Source organism: Panthera leo, chromosome C2 (assembly GCF_018350215.1).
Source record: "Panthera leo isolate Ple1 chromosome C2, P.leo_Ple1_pat1.1, whole genome shotgun sequence".
Classification (NCBI taxonomy): Eukaryota; Metazoa; Chordata; class Mammalia; order Carnivora; family Felidae; genus Panthera; species Panthera leo.
In genome coordinates this window covers 129035983-129054971 of record NC_056687.1, presented here as the reverse complement: position 1 = coordinate 129054971, position 18989 = coordinate 129035983, and the positions used below count along the sequence as shown (strand labels likewise).

The window sequence follows — 18989 nt, the reverse complement described above, 5'->3', positions numbered from 1 at the left end:
AAATGAAAGACATTTATTTGGTAAGTGCCCAAGAGAAAAAAAAAAGATCATAAATCCAAAGTGCAAAATCATGGAGTTAGTGTAGAATTGTTTCTTAATGGAAAAAGATCTCTATAGCTACCCCCTAATCCTCCCGTGGCTTATGATGTTCTCAAGAAGTGGCTCTATTTAGAAGCTGACCCACTTGTCATGGGCTAGCTCCTGAGCTGTTGCAACTGCTCTCTTGCACTGTTTCTGAACCTAGGCTGCCAAGTCAGCTCCACATCCACCTGGTAGGGAGCACAACTCAGGGAATAACAAGCATGCCTTTTGAGGTTGTGCTTTACAAATGCAAATTAATTTGACCTAGGGCAAAGAGTTTAGATTCCCTTTGTTCTAGGCTCACTTTAGATTAAAAAGGTGTAGAAGACTGCAGACCCAGTCTGGCAAAGAGGGCATTGTTTCCAGAAAAAGCAGCAACTGAAGTTGCCAAGCAGTGTGGAATGGAGCATTGCTGTAGGCTACCTATTTGTATTTCAAACTTACTAAAATGCCTAGACCATTTCCTGTGTGGCCTCCCCTGCCCTATGTCTTCTCTGTAACTGGTGTGGATGGTGGGTGACATGGTCTTCTCTTCTAACAGGACCTGTCACCAGTTCCTCTGCATTCCCTTAGCAGTGCCTATCAAATTTGGTGAAATTGGAATCACCTGGAAAAATTAGATATGTATTTTACACTTTCAGAACATCTCAACTTGAACTAACCACATTTAGAATGCCCAGTAGCCACATGTGACTAATGGCTACCATATTGGAGAGTGTAGACTTAATAATACTGTCTACTAGACAGTGTTATAAACCCCTTATATATTAACTTATTTAATCCTCACAATAATCCTATAAGATAGTGTTTTTAATCTTATTTTATAGGTGAGGAAATTAAGGCACAGACAGTTTAATTTACCCAAGGTCACTGGGCTAGAACATGGGAGTAAGGGGTTTGAATGTTGACAATCTAGCATCAGAGTCAACCACATTACCACAAGCCCTCCTGCTCAACCATAACTCTCTGGAGGATAGGGAAGAAACATTATTTCTTTGTGTATTCACATAGCATAAACAATGCTTAGTTCAGATAGGATACCCAGTAAATATATGCTGAATGAATTAACTGAATGAGAGGAAGATGAGGTGGTTATAAGGGGTTTGTCAAATGTTCAGCCAACAGGATTAGATGCCTTCAATCATCAGCGTATATTATTGGGTAGGAGGAATAGATTTTTTTGGTGTATTATTTTTTTTATTTTAATTCCAGTATAGTTAACATACATTGTTATGTATAGTGATTCAACAATTCTATATATCATTACTCAGTACTCTTCATGATTAAGTTTACTCTTAATCCCCTTAACCTATTTCATCCATCCCCTACACCCACCTCACCTCTGATATGGTTTTTTTAAATTTTTCATTTATTTTATTTTTTTATTTTTTATTTGCTTTTATATATTTTTATTTTATCTATTTTTTATTTAAAATTTTTCTTTAATTAAGTAGATTCCATGCCCAATGTGGGACCCTGAGATCGAGTCACATGGTCTACCAACTGAGCCAGGCTGATATGCTTTATTTTAAATGAGTACCCTCAGTTAGTTTTTTTTTTTCAAAAAGAACATTTTTTCCTTGAAACATGTTTCAGAATAAATGGTTCTAAAAGATATATAAACCATTCCATCTAAGAAACATTCCATCCATTCCATTCCATTATGCTATGGCAATATACAAAGAAATAATGTTTCCTCCCATCCTTCAGGGAGTTATGGTTGAGCAGGAGGACCTTGTGGTAATGTGGCTATCCCTGAAGCCAGACTGCCAAGATTCAAACCCCTTACTTATATATATATGTATGTATATGTATAAGTATATGTATATACTTATATACACACACATACATATATACATGAATATATACACATATATGTGTGTGTGTATAAAAAAAATAAAATCCATCCAACAATACACATTTTCTTCAAGTACACACAAAAGAATCCACATAAAAAGAGATATAACAAATATTACAAATGTAAGAAGACTGAAATCAGGTGTACATAGGTGGCTCAGTTGGTTAAGCACCCAACTCTTGATTTCAGCTCAGGTCATGATCTCACAGTTCATGAGATCAAGCCCCATGGCCAGCTCTGCACTGACATGGCAGAGCATGCTTGGGATTCTCTCCCTCTTCCTTTGCCTCTCCCCCGTGCTCTTTCTCTCTCTAAAAATAAGTAAATTAATTTTTAGAAAAAGACTGAAATCATGCCAAATATATTTTTCAACCAAAATGGTATAAAACTAAAGATCAACAATAAACGAAAGCTGGAAAATCTACACTGTAAATATTAAATATTTAATGTGTAAATATTAACACACTACTGCACAAGCAGTGGACCAAATAAGAAATCAAAGGTCAAATCAAAATATGTCTCAAAACAAAAGAAAAAGAAAACACAATATTCCAAAATCTACAGTGTGCAGCAAAAGGAGATGTTAGAGTGAAATTTATGCTATAAATGCTTGTATCAAGGGAAAAAGTTTAAATAATATTATACCATAAGGAACTAGAAAAAAGACAGCTGAAATTTAGTAGAGGAAATAATAACAAAGAAAAATCAGAAATAAATAAAATAGAGACTAGAATAAACAATAACATAACACTGAAAATAATGACCAAGTTTTCCATAAAAATAAATAAAATTGGCAATGCTTTTACTCCATTAAAGGAAAAAGAGAGAGAAGGGTCAAAACCTAAAATGAGAAATGGAAGAGAAAACAATACAACAGATAACCACAGAAATACATAGTGTGATAACAGATTACTATAAAAATTAGATACTAACAAATCAGATAACTTAGAAAAAGAAACCAGATAATTCCTAGAAATGCCCAAGTTATCTTGATTGAATCATGAATTTTGAATCCAAGAAATAGGAAATCTTCTTAGACCAATAGCAAGAATGAAAGTTGAATTAGCAAACAAAAATCTCCCAGCACAGAAAAGCCCAAGAGCACATGCTTTCACTAGTGAATTCTACTAAACATTTTTTAAAAATATTTAATGACAGTTTTGGTCAAAATCTTACCAAGAATGAAATAGAGGAAACACATTCAAAATCATTCTGTGAGGCCAGTACTCCCATCATACCCAAAGCAGGATAATAACAATACAAGAACAAAAAGCCTAGTTTGTCTGATATGAGTATTGCTACTCTGGCTTTCTGTGGACATCCATATGCATGATAAATGTTTCTCCACCACCTCACTTTCAATCTGCAGGTTTCTTTAGGTCTAAAATTAGTCTCTTATAGGTAGCATATAGATGAGTCTTCGTTTTGTTTTTTGTTTTGTTTTGGTTTTTTTAATCCATTCTGACACCCTATATCTTTTGATTGGAGCATTTAGTCCATTTACAGTCAAAGTAATTATTGATAGATATGTATTGCCATTTTATTATTTGTTTCTGAAGATTTTCTCTAATCCTTTCTTGTCTTTGTCACTTTTGCACTGAAAAGTTCCCTTTGATATTTTTTGCAGGGCTGGTTTAGTGGTCATGAAATCCTTTAGTGTTTTTTGTCTGGGAAACTCTTTATCTCTCCTTCTATTCTGAATGATAGCCTTACTGGATGGAGTATTCTTGGCTGCAGATTTTACCCCTTCAGAACTTGAAAATATGCCACTCCTTTCTGGCTTGCCAAGTTTCTTTTTTTTTTCCCTCCCAAGTTTCTATTGAGAAATCTCCAGCTAGCCTTATGGGTTTTCCTTTGTAAGTTAGGGATTTCTTTCGTCTTGCTGCTTTTAAGATTTTTCCTTTGTCATTGTATATTGCAAATGTAATTATAATGTCTTGATTTGGCTTGCTTTTGTTGATTTTGATGGGAGTTTTCTGTGCCTCCCCGGATCTGGATGTCTGTTTCCTTCCCCAGATTAGGGAAGTTTTCTGGTGTTATTTTTTAAAATAAATTTTCTGCCCCCTTTTCTCTCCCTTCTTCTGGGACTCCTATAATATGTGTGTTATTATGTTTGATGGAGTCACTAAGTTCCCTAAATCTATTCTCATTTTGCATAATTCTTTCTGTCTTTTCTTTGGTTTCATTATTTTCCATTAGTTTGTCGTCTAGGCCACTAATTCATTCCTCTGCTTCTTCCAGCCTGCTTTTCATTACATCAAGCCTGTTTCCAATCACATTTATTGCACTCTTCATCTCTGATTGATTCTTTTTTTAACTCTTTTATCTCTGTGGTAAGGGTCACATTGATGTTGTCTTTTCTCAAGCCCAGTGAGTATCTTTACAATTGTTGCTTTAAATTCTCCATCAGGTATATTATTTATCTCTGTTCTGCTTAGACCTCTAGCCATGGCCTTATCTTGTTCTTTCATTTGGGATAAATTCCTCCATCTTGACACTTTGTCTAAGTCTATGCATTCTGTCTGTTAGAAAAGTCAGTTATGTCTCCTGCTTCTGACAGTTATGGCCCTATAAAGAAGAGATGATGTAGTGCTCAGGATCTGGTGCTTCAGGGAATGTCTCTGGTGTATGTTGCATGTACTCTGCTATTGTATTTTGCTGCTGTATCCTTCAGGCCAGTTGTCTGCACAGGTTCTTCTTGCCTGCTATGGGCAGTGTTTGGTGCCTGGCCTGAATGTGGCAAGTTTTATCTCTAGGTGTGCTCTGGTTTGCTTTTGAAATGAAACCTGACACCAATGCCACCATAACTGAGACCCTGTACAACTAACTCTCTGATTAGGCGACATAGTTGGGCAGGGGTTTGTGCTGGTCTTCTAGGGGCAGGGTCTGCCATGCTGTGACTAAGGCAAGCTTGACTGAGAAGGGCAGTCCCACCAAAGCATGGTGGGTGGGGCTTGATATAAGCAAATTAAGCAGCCAGTGTTGGTGCTGTGCTGCTTCCCACAGGTGGCTCTGTGTTTATGCAGAGGGGCAGGGGAGGGAAATGGCCCTAGCCAGCTCTCCTGTTCCCAGAGAGACATCTACATGAATGCTGCCTCCCAGGGTTGCTCTCCAAGATGATCTCCAAGGTAATCTCCCCACTATGCCCCAGGTGTTTTTCAGATTGCTGTTTCTTTACTGTCTGCCCCTGGGTTGTTTGCCTGCCTTCTCTCCAGGATCAGGGCAGTGCCCTCTGGGCTCTTTTCCAGCCAAGCCTCCTGACCTTTAAAACTCCAGATTTTAAGACCCACTGGTTAGAGAACTCATGAAATTCAGCCCCTCTCGTTTTCCAATGGCTTTGAGGAAACATTCTCCTTGTCCATTCCCCTGTGTGCACCTCTCTCCTTGCCTTGCCTCGCCTCACCTCACCTCTCCTCTCTCTCTCTCTCCTCTCTCTCTCTCTCTCTCTCCCCCTTCTCCATAACCATTGCTCCCTCCCCTCCACAACACACATGATCCATTTTTCTCCTAAACTACATCTCCACACTTCCTTCCTTCTTCAGTGTGGTCTCTTCTCTCCCTTTAGTTGTGGAATTTGTTCTTTCAGTCTTCAGTACAATTTCTGGGGTATTTAGGATGATTTGATAGTTATCTAATGTGTTCCTGGAACAAACCTAGGGTCCTCCTACTCCACTGCCATCTTCCCCTCCTCAAATTTGGGTGAGACTGATATTTTTAAATTGAATTTGAAAATACTTATTCTCTCAAAGGGCTTCCAGGAAATGAAAAGATGTCAGAAATACACAATGACAAAAATACAGATCTTACATATCATTTAGAGTGACAACCATGGTTACAATGACTAGGACCAGGAAAGAGGTAACCAAGAGAGGGTATCTAAAAGTGGTGAATCTTTAAGGGAATATTAAGTGAGATGGAAGAAATATATGGTTAAGACACAGGACATAACAGGTAATATATGAGTAAGACATAGGAAAAGAATGACAAGGGGGGGGGGAATCATCCTCCTCCTCCTTATCAGCATTGATTGGATACTATATGTTGCAGATATTATTCCCAGAAAGCATACTATGAGCTGTAAATTTGCATACTGGATGTTTTTTGGAAGTGTTCCCAGAATCGATACCTTTAGTAGAGTAAAGGAAGCAGTATTGGGCAGGGGGAGAAGTTGGCTGTGATGCAGTCACACCAAAATCCTCAACCAACCCTATGGGGAACTCTGGAGCTGGAGTGGCCCTTTACACTTGTCCCAAATTGAAGCAAGGAGATTAGTCCTTTTAACAACAGGATCCGGTCATTGGATGCAAGTTTCCCAGGAAGGGGGTATATCCATGAACAAGGCAGCTCTGTCAACTGAGAGCAATTCCCAAAGAGAAACTCAGCTGTGTGCCATCAGCTGCCAATACTCCTAGTAGCTATAGAATAAGGACCTCCTTACTGGGGGTGGAAGGAGGAATCTAGATGGCAAGCAACATTGTCCACTACACCAACTTAGTACAAAATCTTGAGAACTAATGAAAGAACATTATGGTGAATAGAAAGCACCAGACAGAATCCCAACATAGCTACCTTGCCTGGGAAATTGATACAAGGCCATACAACTAATGAGTGAATTTATACCTAGTCCCAGTGTCTGTTTTCTCCCCATATCTCTCCAGGAAAGAGAAGAGGGAGGAGAAGGATAGAACTTAAGCACCATTTATTACAAAGAGTCCTATTCCTAGGTCTGTAGGATTTAAACAGTGTGTTTTAGATTTTAAAAGAAATTTGAGTCACATTTGGTTGGGGAGGACACCACTTACCTATGTGCCTCAGTACCTGTTGTGGGAGCTGTGGCTAGAGTAAGGGAAGAACAGCTAACCAAATTTGGGGCAAGGAACCACCTCCCATCTTCCCCATGCCTAGGAGGTAGGGGCAGCTACCTTAGGCTACTGAAGAAGATGTCTACAAAAAACAACATTCTGGAGTTGGGCTGGGGTGGTGGTCCCCATGTCACCCTAGGCTCAGCCTGGGAGTAGAACATTTCAGGATGTGCTTCAGGTTTGATTCTGATCTTATTTTGTTTGGTTCAAGTCAGAGGCAGTGTTTGAACTGTGTGCTATGTATTCATCTTGGCTCCCCCTTGAATGTGTGACTTTGAGTAAGTCTTTTAACATCTCTGAAACTTGGCTTTAGGGAATGAAACCCACCTCTTATAAAATATGAGTATTAATTGGGTTTTTAGGAGTAAAATACCTTCAAACATAATTTGATATTTAATAAATGTGTGTTCTGATTCTGAACATAAGCACACTGTAAAATATAAAGTGCTGAAGTGTTTTCTACCCATGGATAAATTCTGAAAAAATTCCTTTTCAGAATTTGCCAGAATTTTCTCTACCAATATGCATTTTAGTGCCCATGATGGGGAATGAGGTAATAGCAGCCATCCCCATGGCTGAGATCAGGATGCCAGTTTATCTAGAAAACACAAAGCTACCCTCAGCTTAGCCCTCAATAAATGTTTGTTGAATATATGAATGAAGAAATGAATGAATGGTGGAATGGTAGTAAGAGAATTCAGATTTCTCCTCTTCCAGGAAGACTTGCTGGGTTCCTCTGCCTTTCATGGGTTCCCTGCCAAGCTAGTGTACATCAAATCTGTTACATCCCACATAGTCTTGAATTACAGACTATCTTCCATTGTTCTTTCCTTGTTCTGTATATGTTGTTCTTGTCTCCTTGGTTTGACATGCACAAGATGATTTTATTAGTTTTTCCTCCAGAAAGCTACCTCTAAGTCCACACTGAATTGTTTAAGTACCTAAATCCATAGATTTCTACTCCAACAGAGAAGAATAAAGAGGTGGAGGGTAGGTACCCTTGTAGTCACATGGATTAAGGTTTGTTCTTTTCTCCCTCATAGGGTTTTACGATAACTGAGTAAGATAATATATAAAAATCACCTAGTAGAGTGCCTGGCACATAGTAGTTTCTCAATAAGTGGAAATCTAAAATTAGTGAATAGTTATCAGTATTGGGGAGGAGGGACGAGCAGGGAGGGAGCAAAGCTTTAATCCCCAAGCACGCACAGCCTGGAGGGCTGACTCAGAATTCAATTGTGAAATCTAGCTCATGCCCAAAACCTAAATTATACCTTCGAGTATGGGCATTCTGCCTTGAAATGGGAAATTAGGCAATTTCACAAGAATGCACAGCTGTGTTGCCTGAGCCGTTTTGTTCCAGGCAAACTGGAACAGGCAGTGAACTTTGGCAAATGATGAGAGCTGTACCAGACAGTCTGCAGCCAGCCCCATCAGGGAACCAGGAGAATACCAAGCAGCCTTGCACAATACTAGTGGAGAAGTTGCAGGAGCTCAGGAGCAGGCAAGCCAATGTGCCAGAGAGAGCAGACACCCTTCTTTGATGTCAGCCTCTCCACTCAGCCCACCCCTTCCCCTCAGACTTGCCACTGTCCCTGCTGGCCTCCCATTTTCCTCTTAGTAAACAGCAAGCTCTTTGTGAAGAGGAGTGGGTGCTGAGAGATAATGCTTCAGACAAGCCCCAGAGGATGTCAGGTCAAAAACCCCAATGCTCTTTTTAGGTAAATGATTCTCAGGCATGATCAGGCCCAAACTGTGCCTTTTCTTCTTGCTTTTGAGAATTTAAAGCTGAGGGTAGACAGATACTAGTGACCTTGCCTATCTGACAAGGTCCCCAGAACTATCTAAGGGGCTCCTTAGGAGTTCCAAAGATTCTCTTATGCTCATTGAGAAGCCCACTGGCCAAGACCCCAAGCTGTGGGACTTCAGGCCCTGGAGGAGTCATTTTATTGGGTTTATAGGAGCCAAGCATCTAGAGACTCTATGGGCTTCACAGGGCTGGCTCCCCTGTCAGCTGGCCCTCAACATAAGTCCTTCTGTTCATCCTACTTCTTTATTGCTGTCATCAAAACCTACCCAGGGGCACCTGGGTGGCTCTAGCTAAGTGTCCAGCTTTGGCTCAGGTCATGATCTCACAGTTCACGGGTTCAAACCCCGCGTCGGACTCTGCGCAGACAGTGCAGAGCCTGCTTGGGATTCTCTCTCTTGTGTGCGTGCGCGCCTGTCTCACTCTCTCTCTCTCTCTCTCTCTCTGCCCCTCCCCAACTTGAACTTGCTCATTCTCTCAAACTAAATAAATAAAAGGTTAAAAAACAAAAACAAAAAACCTGCCCAGAGCACACACCTTCAACCAGGAAGCCAAAGCCAAGACATATCTCTGTAAAGCCCAATTCCTGGCACACACTTTCACACAACCCTTTAGAACTTTGGAAGAAACAAGGCTTATTTGCTTTTGTAATTAGGAATGGAACGTGCAGCAGTGGGCACAGTTGCGGAAGAGGATCTTAGGAGGATACATGGGATGTAGGTTCCGTCTCAGCCTTCTCCTGCCTCGCTCTGTCTTATGCGTTGCTGTGTTCATTTGAACTAGTTAATGTTAACCACAAAAACAAGCAAAGTAAAAGTGAGATAAATACACACATGAAGACACACGCAGGCTTTGTATAGCCACATCACAGGACTCACATTTTTTTTACTGCTTTCTTCCGTTGACATTGTCAACAAAGAAATAAACATCTATGATTTTGTTGTAAACATTCAGCTGCAGATAACTCAAATGCATGAAATTAAGTATTCTTTTATTCCCACATTGTTCAGAAAACATTATTGTGTTCCTTGTACGAGTCAGACAGTGAGCTAAGTTCTGGGGCTCCAGATGCTCAAGAAGTTCACGGCCCCAGGGGAGTGACCTAAATGTAGTAGAAACTAAAACAACAGTTGCTACCTGTTGAATGCCACTACTGTGTGGACGCTCTGTACCTCTTAGTCTCCTCTCCCACCTCTGAAAGCACCCTGAAGTTAGGCATCATCATCCTTATTATATAGCTGGGGAAAACAAAGCTTAACTAATTTGCCTGAGGTTACACAACTAGGAAATTACAGAGCCAGAATTGATCCTAAATACCATTAACCCCACCACCACCACCACCACCAGTCCCATGCCTTCCTACCACACCCTTGAATAAAGAACTCTGTAGGGAGAAGAGCCACAATATAAATGGGAACAGAGTGCCCTGGGAGCACTGCACAGGGAGCCATCATTTCTGACCAGAAATACTGAAGGGCCTTGATCTTGTCAAGACAAGTTGACGCCAAGTTTGGTTTTTAGAGACTGATACATTATCACATAGCAGGAAGGGGGTATGGGTAGAAATTTTGAATGAGGTTAGAAGTATCCATATCCAACACCTTATATGGCTCCCATGGTTAAATGGTAAGGCAATCTAGCCCCATAGTAATGATAAATAAGCTTTGGTTTTCATGCAACCTGCTTCTTGGGTCAAGGAAGTTGTGACTATATTAAGTGAGTGGCATTTACCCTGACCCCTCAGTTGGATTTTGAACAGATTTAAAAACTATGTGTTCAGGCTGTTGGTCTCTGTTTCACCTCCAAACTCTACACTTTGGATCTGAATGCAAATATTTAAAAAGCTGAGAATCAGAGGGAATATAGATAAATGTATCTGGCAATAGTCATGGAATCTTTTTTCCCCTTTCTCTTTCTTCAGGTAGGCTCCACAACATATTTAACCAGGTTAAATCAGAATCTACCAAATAAGTTAAGAAAGATAGGAGGAGCTGGAAGCTGCCATTAGGGCGGCAGGGTGGGACTCAGTCTTTCCCCTACACAGTGTTGTATCTGCATGCCCCCTTCTGTGGACACATGATCTTATACCAGGTTGCTGGGAAAGTTGTCTGCAAAGCTCCCTTCAACTATGTCCCCCTCCAGGACCCACATGGAACTTAAAAAAAAATTTTTTTTTAATTTCAGAGTAGTTTTAAACATACAGAAAAGTTGCAAGAGTAGAACAGAGAATTCCTATATACACTGCACTCAGTTTTCTGTTAGTAACATCTTATATTACTATAGTACATTTGTCACAATTAATGAAATGATAATATTATTATTAACTGAAGTCCAGACTTTATTCACATTTTCTTCATTTTTCCCTAATGTCCTTTTTCTGTTTCAGGACTCTATCCAGGATATCACATCACATTGTCTCGTTCGGCACCTTTTGCCTATGATAATTTCTCAGACTTTCCTTGTTTTTGATGACCTTTACAATTTTGAGGTGTATCAATCAGATACTTTGTATACTGTCCCTCAATTTAGATTTTTCATATGTTTTTCTTATCATTAGAGTGGGTGTATAGGGGAAGGAAAACTACAGAGGTAAAGTACTATGTTCATGTCAAGGGTACATACTGTCACCATGACTTTATCTCTGTTGATGTTAACCTTCATTGCCTGGCTGAGGTAGTATTTGTCAGGTTCTTCTACTGTAAAGCTGGAACATTTTTTATTAGCCTTTTCCTTTTAGTTTGGGAGAGTACAAGCCAGTCGGGGCTGTATTTGTGTTCTTTCCCATGATGTCAGTGATATGTTCCCTGAATATTAATGATCCGTTATTTTATTAGAAGCTGAGTTGACCTTTTCATCCATCTAATTCTGACTCTTATTTTTGTTTATTTGAGGGAAGTCTTTGAGAGAATGTCTTTGGTGTATGGGTTTATGCCCCTATCATAGCTGATTTTCTTCCCTTCTAAAATTGTAGCTCCTTGAAGGAAATAGTCATATTCTCCAATCTGTGGCCACCATATACTGGCCTCCAGCTGTATTCCATCTGTCTCCCTGAGCCACAAAGTGCATGGTGGACCAAGAAGCTCCATGGCACTCCTAGGCTGCCATGTTCCTTTCTTCCTTTGGGGGAACTTGTAGCCTAAATTGGAGAAATCGTGATGCTATAGAAAGAACCCAGAATTAAGATGTTTCCCTTTCCTTAAGTCTGAGCAAAATAGAAGGAAAGTAAGGGAACCCAAGTCAAAATCAGCATGTTGAGTTCCTGCACTTAAAAAAACAAACAAAAAATAACTCTGATGCGTAAGTTGAGAATTATCACTGAAAGAGCTCTAAGTTCACTTCTATATAGGTCGTATTCCAGTCACTATTGCTGCCTAACCAACCACCCCAAAACTTAGTGGCTTAAAACAAAAATAATAATTCATTTGGTTCATAAATCTGTGATTTGGACAGGGATCACTTGTCTCTGCTCCATCAAGATTTAGCTAGGGTGGATTGTCTGGGGCTGGGAAATCAGTCTTCATGATAGCTTACTCCCATGGATAGCAAGTTGGTGCTGGTTGTTATCTCAAAAGTTCCACTGGGACTGAAGTCCAGGGGCCTCATTTCCTTTCCACGTGGACTCTTCAATGGACTACTCAGGCTTCCCCATAGCATGGTGGCTGGCTTCCAAGAGTAAGCACCCAAGAATAAGAACTAGGAAGAAGCCAAACCACCTTTTATGACCTAGCCTCAGAAGTCATGTGGCTTCACTTCAGCCACAGTCATAGCCCCAGTCAGATTCAAGGCGAGAGAACAAAGACCTCGCCTCTCCACTAGGAGTGCCAAGTCACGTTTAAGAAGAGTTGGGTGGGTTGGGATGTATTGTGGTGATTATTTTTGGAAAATACAAACTACCACAGCTGACTAGTGAGTAATTTAGGTTTCTTATCCTTCAACAAATATTTGTTGTAGCCACAGTGTTACACTAGATATGGAGATATAACATTGAACCAGACACAGTCTCTACCTTCTGGTAGCTTACAGTTCTGACATGCAAATAGATAAGATGCTATTTCCATTCAAAAAGATAGGGGTTAGAATAGGTTAGGCTTAGAGATTACAGGCACACAAGGAGGGATACCTAAAAAGTCTTCAAGACCAAGGAAGAGTCCTAGGTGGAAAATGTTTGTACTAAGAGGAGCTGAATGACTAAGGCAAAAAAGCTAAAGCTGAAGTTAGAAGGCAGCATAGTTGTCCTAAGTGTTGCTATCTTTGGGGAAAGTTTTATTTTTTAATTGTAGTCATCATAGTTGTTACTATTGTTGCGTCATTGCCTGTCTTCATAAAATGTTCTTCTGCTCATGTAGGGTATTTTCCTGGGCCAAAAATCTTTCCATTCCTAGGGTCTCAAGCAGCCAAGATCAGAGAACCTACATTTAAATCCTGGTACTTCTACATGGTAGCTGTTTTGACTTTAAACAAATGAATTGACCATATGTTAGCATGGAGATTATAGGAGGACCCCGGCTGCAAATTCTTGCCTGTTTCCTGTTCCTAAGAGAGAATCATGCTGTGTATGCATGCACATATGTGTGTTCATATATGTATATAATATTTTCATTAGGAAGCTGTGTTATGTTAGCTTCCCAGAGTTATAGCCCAAGGAAATTCATGCTAGCTGGAGGCCACAGGTATGGCTACTACCTGGAAGGAGGGCAACAGCAAAGATTTGCACCCTAAACTCCCTGGTTTCATAAAGAAGCCATGGTCATAAGCATAAGTACCTCTTAAGAGCATTTGTCCAGCACACCCTAAAGGCAATGATGCATATTTATTTCTGAGGGAAATCATGGTCTGAGAAATGAGATTTCATGTTTGATCTTTAAAATAAAAGGGAACATTGAAGTTCAGAGGATGGAACACACTAGAATATCAGGACCAGTGATTTAAAGAGAGGATTGTGGGGGGCATCCAGGTGGCTCAGTTGGTTCAGCGTCCAATTCTTGATTTCAGCTCAAGTCATGATCCCTGGGTCATGGGATCAAGCCCCACTTGAGGTTTTGCACTGAGCATGAAGCCTGCTTAAGATTCTGTAACATTAAAAAAATTATTTAAAAAAAAAGCAGGGGGACACCTCAGTGGCTCAGTAGGTTAAGTGTCTGACTTCAGCTCAGGTCATGATCTCACAGTTCATGAGTTTGAGTCCCACATCAGGCTCTGTGCTGATAGCTCAGAACCTGGATCCTGCTTCGGATTCTGGGTCTCCCTCTTTCTCTGCCCCTCCCCTGCTTGCACTTTCTTTCTCAAAAATAAATAAACACTCCTCTGCCCCCTCCCCTGCTTTCTCTCTATATAAAATAAAAAATATTTTAAAATATTTTTTAATTTTTAAATTATTTTTAATAAAAATTTTCAAAAAGCTTTATCATCTATAAAGTGAAGGAGTTAGATACCAGAGAGTCCTAACATCCCTTCCTACTAAGAGGTAATAATATTGAAATTAGAAAAGCCCATTTCCTAGCAAGAAGGTGTGTTCCTGCCCATGTTGAGAACAGAACTCCTGATGATCAGACTTGGTATGCTGTGAATACACGTTCCTTTTGTTGTCAAAACATCAGATGCGGAAGCTAAATTCCTAAGTGTTCCAGTTGTTCATTGCTGCAAAACAAACTACCCCCAAAACAATGGCTTAATCATTTACTTTGTTCCCAAATGTTAGAGTTGACTGAGCTTACTGAGGCAGCTCTTACTTGGAGTGTCTTGTGTGATTGCAACCCAACAGTGGCTGGGGCCACAGTTGTCTCTAGGCTTCTTCACTGTCATGTCTGATGCCTAGCTGGGGCTGGAACACCTGGGACTCCTTAGGCCTTCCTCTCAATCTCCACGCAGTCTCTCCACAGTGGCCTGGAGGCCACTGGACTTCGTACATGGGTTCAAAGTCCCCCGAAAGAAACCTGCAGAATGTACATGACCTTTTCTGTCCTGATCTTGGAAGTCAGATGCTGTCACTTCTGCCCTGTTCTATTCGTCACAGGGGTCACAAAGGCCTACGTAGGGCCAAGGAGAGAGGAAACTGATCCTATCTCTTGGTGGGTAGAGTGTCCTTGAACTTGCAAAAGATGGGTGAGCTGCCCTCTTGCTTGGTGACACGGGTGGCTCAGAAGACTTCTCAGACTCCTGATTCTATGATTCTGTCACAGAGTTTAAAGCAATGGGGAAAATGTCTGGCAGTAGAAATCTAGTTTAATGGGGAGGGAAGCTCTACTTAGAAGATGAAGACACTTAAATTACAAGGAAAATGAAATAGAATTGTTTAGATGTGGAAGGGAATTTTTTTCCATGTAAGAAATATGTCGTGTGTGTGTGTGTGTGTGTGTGTGTGTGTGTGTGTGTGTGTGTGTGTAAGCAATTTTAAGACAAAACTTAAACAGCAGTATACATGATATGTCAGGATTGGAGAAGAGCAGAATTAAGGCCCTGTTATTGTACAACAACAAGTTTCCCTAGTTACTTACAGGATAAAGTTAATTGGCCATCTTATTAAAAACAACATCAAATCTGTCATATAGAGCCCTGAAAGAAAACAGGTAAGAGGGAAGAAAATCCAAAAGACCAATAATAGGAAATCAGTTCCCAAAAGATTGTGGATCATTGCTTTTGAATGTGCAGAGTAGCCTGATGGATGGGAGAAGGTGTGGTGCCAAGCAGATCCCTGAGTGAAAGTGTCTAAGAGTGTAGACTCTGGAGCCAAGGTGCCAGGTCAAATCACAGTTCACCATTCCCCACCTGTGTGAAAGTAGACAGGTTCCTGTACCTCTCTGTGCTGCTTTTCCCCCATTGCAACAGCGAGCTAATGATAGTGTTTGTCTCATCAGGTTGTTATGAGAATTAAATATATCAGGAGAGGCTTAGCCCTTCAAGCAGTGCATAGTACATAAGAAGCACCTCAGTACATTCAATTAGCCATTTCTTTCTTCACCAACTCCCTCCTTGCCTTTCCGGATGCAAATATCATGCCTAATATGCACTGTGGGCAGCCAACCAAATAAACATAAGAGAGAGGACTTTTCCTTTCCTTGGGCCCTGAGATCATGTATACATTGGACTTCTAGGTAGGAGGAGGCCTTCCTGTGACATCTGGTCACCCATCAGTCTGTGAGTTTCCACTCCCCACACTTGTCCTTATTCCAAGATACTTTAAAAATCAGTTCCACATTTAAAGCATGTCAGGCTAGATTTTAGTTTTAGTCTCTCTCACATATTTGGAATTAGAGCCTCCAGAGGCTATTATGCATAATCTATGCAAATGATATTCAAAGAAGCGGTAGCCCCAGATTGTAGGGAGAGGAGTGAGCAGACCAACACAAAGGGACTTGAATGAAAATTTGCATCTGTTAGGGGAGCCCCAGGTTGAAGGCCTTGCACAGTTATTGTGACATTGTGTGCCCTTCCATTAAGTTATTAACCTTTTATGTCAAGGAAGAGAGGTAAAGTCAAGTCTTATTTTCTTAGTGAAGGTAACAGTGGAGGTTGAAGGAGGTGTTTGGGCAGTGCAACATTGTAGCAATTTTTATGACACAAATGAAAGTTGCTTTGAAATAATGGCTGTGGTCCAGGCTGTGTCCCCAACCTGATGTGTGTTCTTGGACAAGTCACTTTGCTCCTTCCATTGCCTCTTCTGTGAAATGAAGAGATTTGATTAAGTTACCTCTTAGGGCCCCCTCTCACTGTGACAGCTAAATGTCATCCTTCAAATGAAAACTCTGTGCACCCAGGATGACAGTATCCATTCATTGCACCAAACAAAGTTTTACTCTGAAGTCTAAAGGTCTGAGAGGTAATTTAACAGTCCTCACAGAGAGAAAAATAACCTTACAGGACACTGATAACTTAAAAAAAAAAAAAAAAAAAAGCAACAAAGGCAAACATTTACTTACACTGTAAGTCTTATAGCAAGAAATGATTGTAGTCATATTACTTCCCAGCCGGGGGGATTTTAGTCCCTGGAATGTTCCCAGTGGGAAAATCAGGAACATTTCTCTCCCCAAGTCTTTTAAAGACTAGGATGTGTTAACCCCTCTGCCTCTAGAGTGCTGCAGAAGTTCTGGAGGCCAGGGTGGCTCCTCTCCCACTCCCAGGCCTGTCACTGGGATCATTCAGGGTCTCTGAAAGCTTTGCACTGCCCTTGGTGCTGCTGCCAAAAGACTGCCATGTCCTTGGTCTCTGGTTTCTGATTGTCTCCAACACATCTGGTGTTCGACCCCAGGACTCCTCTGGGCCCTTAATTTTAATTCCAGCTGTCACTCCAGCCACCAGCTGGGCACAGACATTCCCTGATAGCCCCTCTGCCCAGGGCTTCTCTTATTCAGCCACATGGGCTGTGGGCCTCGTGCAGGAGTGAGGAAGTACAGAGGGATGAGCACCTGGGGAGCAGCCCTGGACCAGTGGAGACGGGAGCTGCTGGGTAAGTGAGTGCTCTTCTCACTCAGTTTGAGGTGCGGTCTACTCAGCCCCTCAGAGGTCCCCAGGAAATAGGAGTTGCTCACCATGATCAACTCATAACCTACTCTCAGATTGATTTTCTCTATTTAACTCATCTCAGACCCCCATGGTTGTCCCCTTGGACCACTTCCCAAAATAAGCTATTTTCACACAAGCCCTGGTCTCTCCCTTTCCTGTTTCTGAGATATCTGTAATGTAAGATAAGACACCTGTCTTAGCTCAGGCTGCTGTAACAAAGTATCACAGGCTGGGGTGCTTAAACAAAACAAATTTATTTTCTTACAGTTCTAGAGGCTAGAAGACCAAGATCAAGGTACTGACAGGATTGGTTTCTGATAAGACCTCTCCCTTTGACTTGAAGATGGCCACCTTCTCACTGTGTCCTCACATGGCCTTTCCTCTGTGCACAATCATGTCTGCATCACTCTGTCTTAATCTCCTCTTATGAAGACACCAGTCAAGTTGGATTAGGGACCACCCCTAATGGCCTCATTTAACTTAATAACCCCCTTTAAAGGCCCTGTCACCAAATACAGTGACATTCTGAGGTGCTAGGGGTTAGAGCTTCAACATATGAATTTGGGGGAAACAATTCAATCTTTAACACTTATATTGAACCAAGGAACTTATGAGTAAACTTATGAGGCTCATAAGGGAATGTCTCTCAAAACATCCGAGGTCAAGACCCCCAGCCATAAGAACAGTTTGTCCCTGTGGTGTTTGACTGCAAGACAGGAGTTAGAAAAACCCTGAACCCATCAGAGCACCGTGGCACAGCAACTTCCTGTCAGCCACTTCCTCCTCCTGCATCACTGGTGTGTCTGACCAGGAAAAGCAGGCATCTTAGACATAGTCGGTTTCATATACTGTGGCTACTGTGGGACTTTGAACATGTTAGTTAATCTACCTGAAATCTCAATTTCCTGCCCTGTCGAGTGGTTGTGAGGATTAAATCGAGCGTGAGAGATTGGGTCAGAGCAGGTGCTCTGTAAACAGTTTTTAGGATTGACTTGAACAAACAGAGCTTACAGTTGTTACATGGTTTAGGTCACCAATGAAAGTTTAGGAAAAAAAATATGTCGCTTAGGACAAACTGTTGGTCCTAGAGACTGTATGTGCTACAGTCCGTTCAATCTGCAGTCCCTTGGCCTCCTTCCACCTACTAATTTAGAAGTGCAGAGTACGGGGAGCAGGTCCGTGCTCAGACTCTTCCCCACTCCACATAAGTCGGAGGTGGCCTCAGTGGTGATCCCGGGCCTCCTTTCAAAGGAATGCCAGGAGATGATCTCCCCTTCTGTTTCTGAAAGCTCACCAGGGCCCCTGTCTTCCCGTCAGCAGCTTTGCTGACTGTCCCACACATACAGAAATCACTGCCGAGGCCCCTGTTTTGGCCATTTGTCTTGCTTGAATCTGGTGGGGGAGGGCAGCTTCCAGAGAGTTACCAGATAGTGACAGATCTCTACCATTGTCTGTGTGGCCAGCAGAGCTGAAGGAAGGGCATGAGAGTGACCAGGAGGGGTTTCATAAGAATAAGGAGGAGTTCACAGGTCAGAATCAGACCTTAGAAGTCTGTCAGGCCACACCTCAGCAGTGGAGACCAGTTCTTCTCAGCCCATGTATTCTATTGGGGTGACCAGTCTTCCAGTTTATAATCTGAACAGATCCTATGTCTCACATTTATATGTGGTGTGTTATTTGTAAAATGTGGCACATGCTATTATGATTCATAAAATCCACATACATTTAGAAGTATTTTTAAATTTATAGGTTTTTGTCCTTGTGCATTTTCTCAATGAGCCAAAAGCATACACGCTGATCATCATGCAAAACTCATGATTTTCTTTTAATGCTCAAAAGGCGTCCTCCTACTCAAAAGGCTGGGCATCACAAGTGATTTTCC

At 41.3% G+C, this 18989-nt stretch overlaps 1 protein-coding gene across 11 annotated transcripts in view; it reads left to right on the top strand.

Annotated features, from left to right (window-relative positions):
- The window catches only part of TMEM108 (transmembrane protein 108), a 363999-nt gene that overhangs the window by 327884 nt on the left and 17126 nt on the right, over positions 1-18989 (top strand). The gene's annotated exons all lie outside the window — the stretch shown is intronic.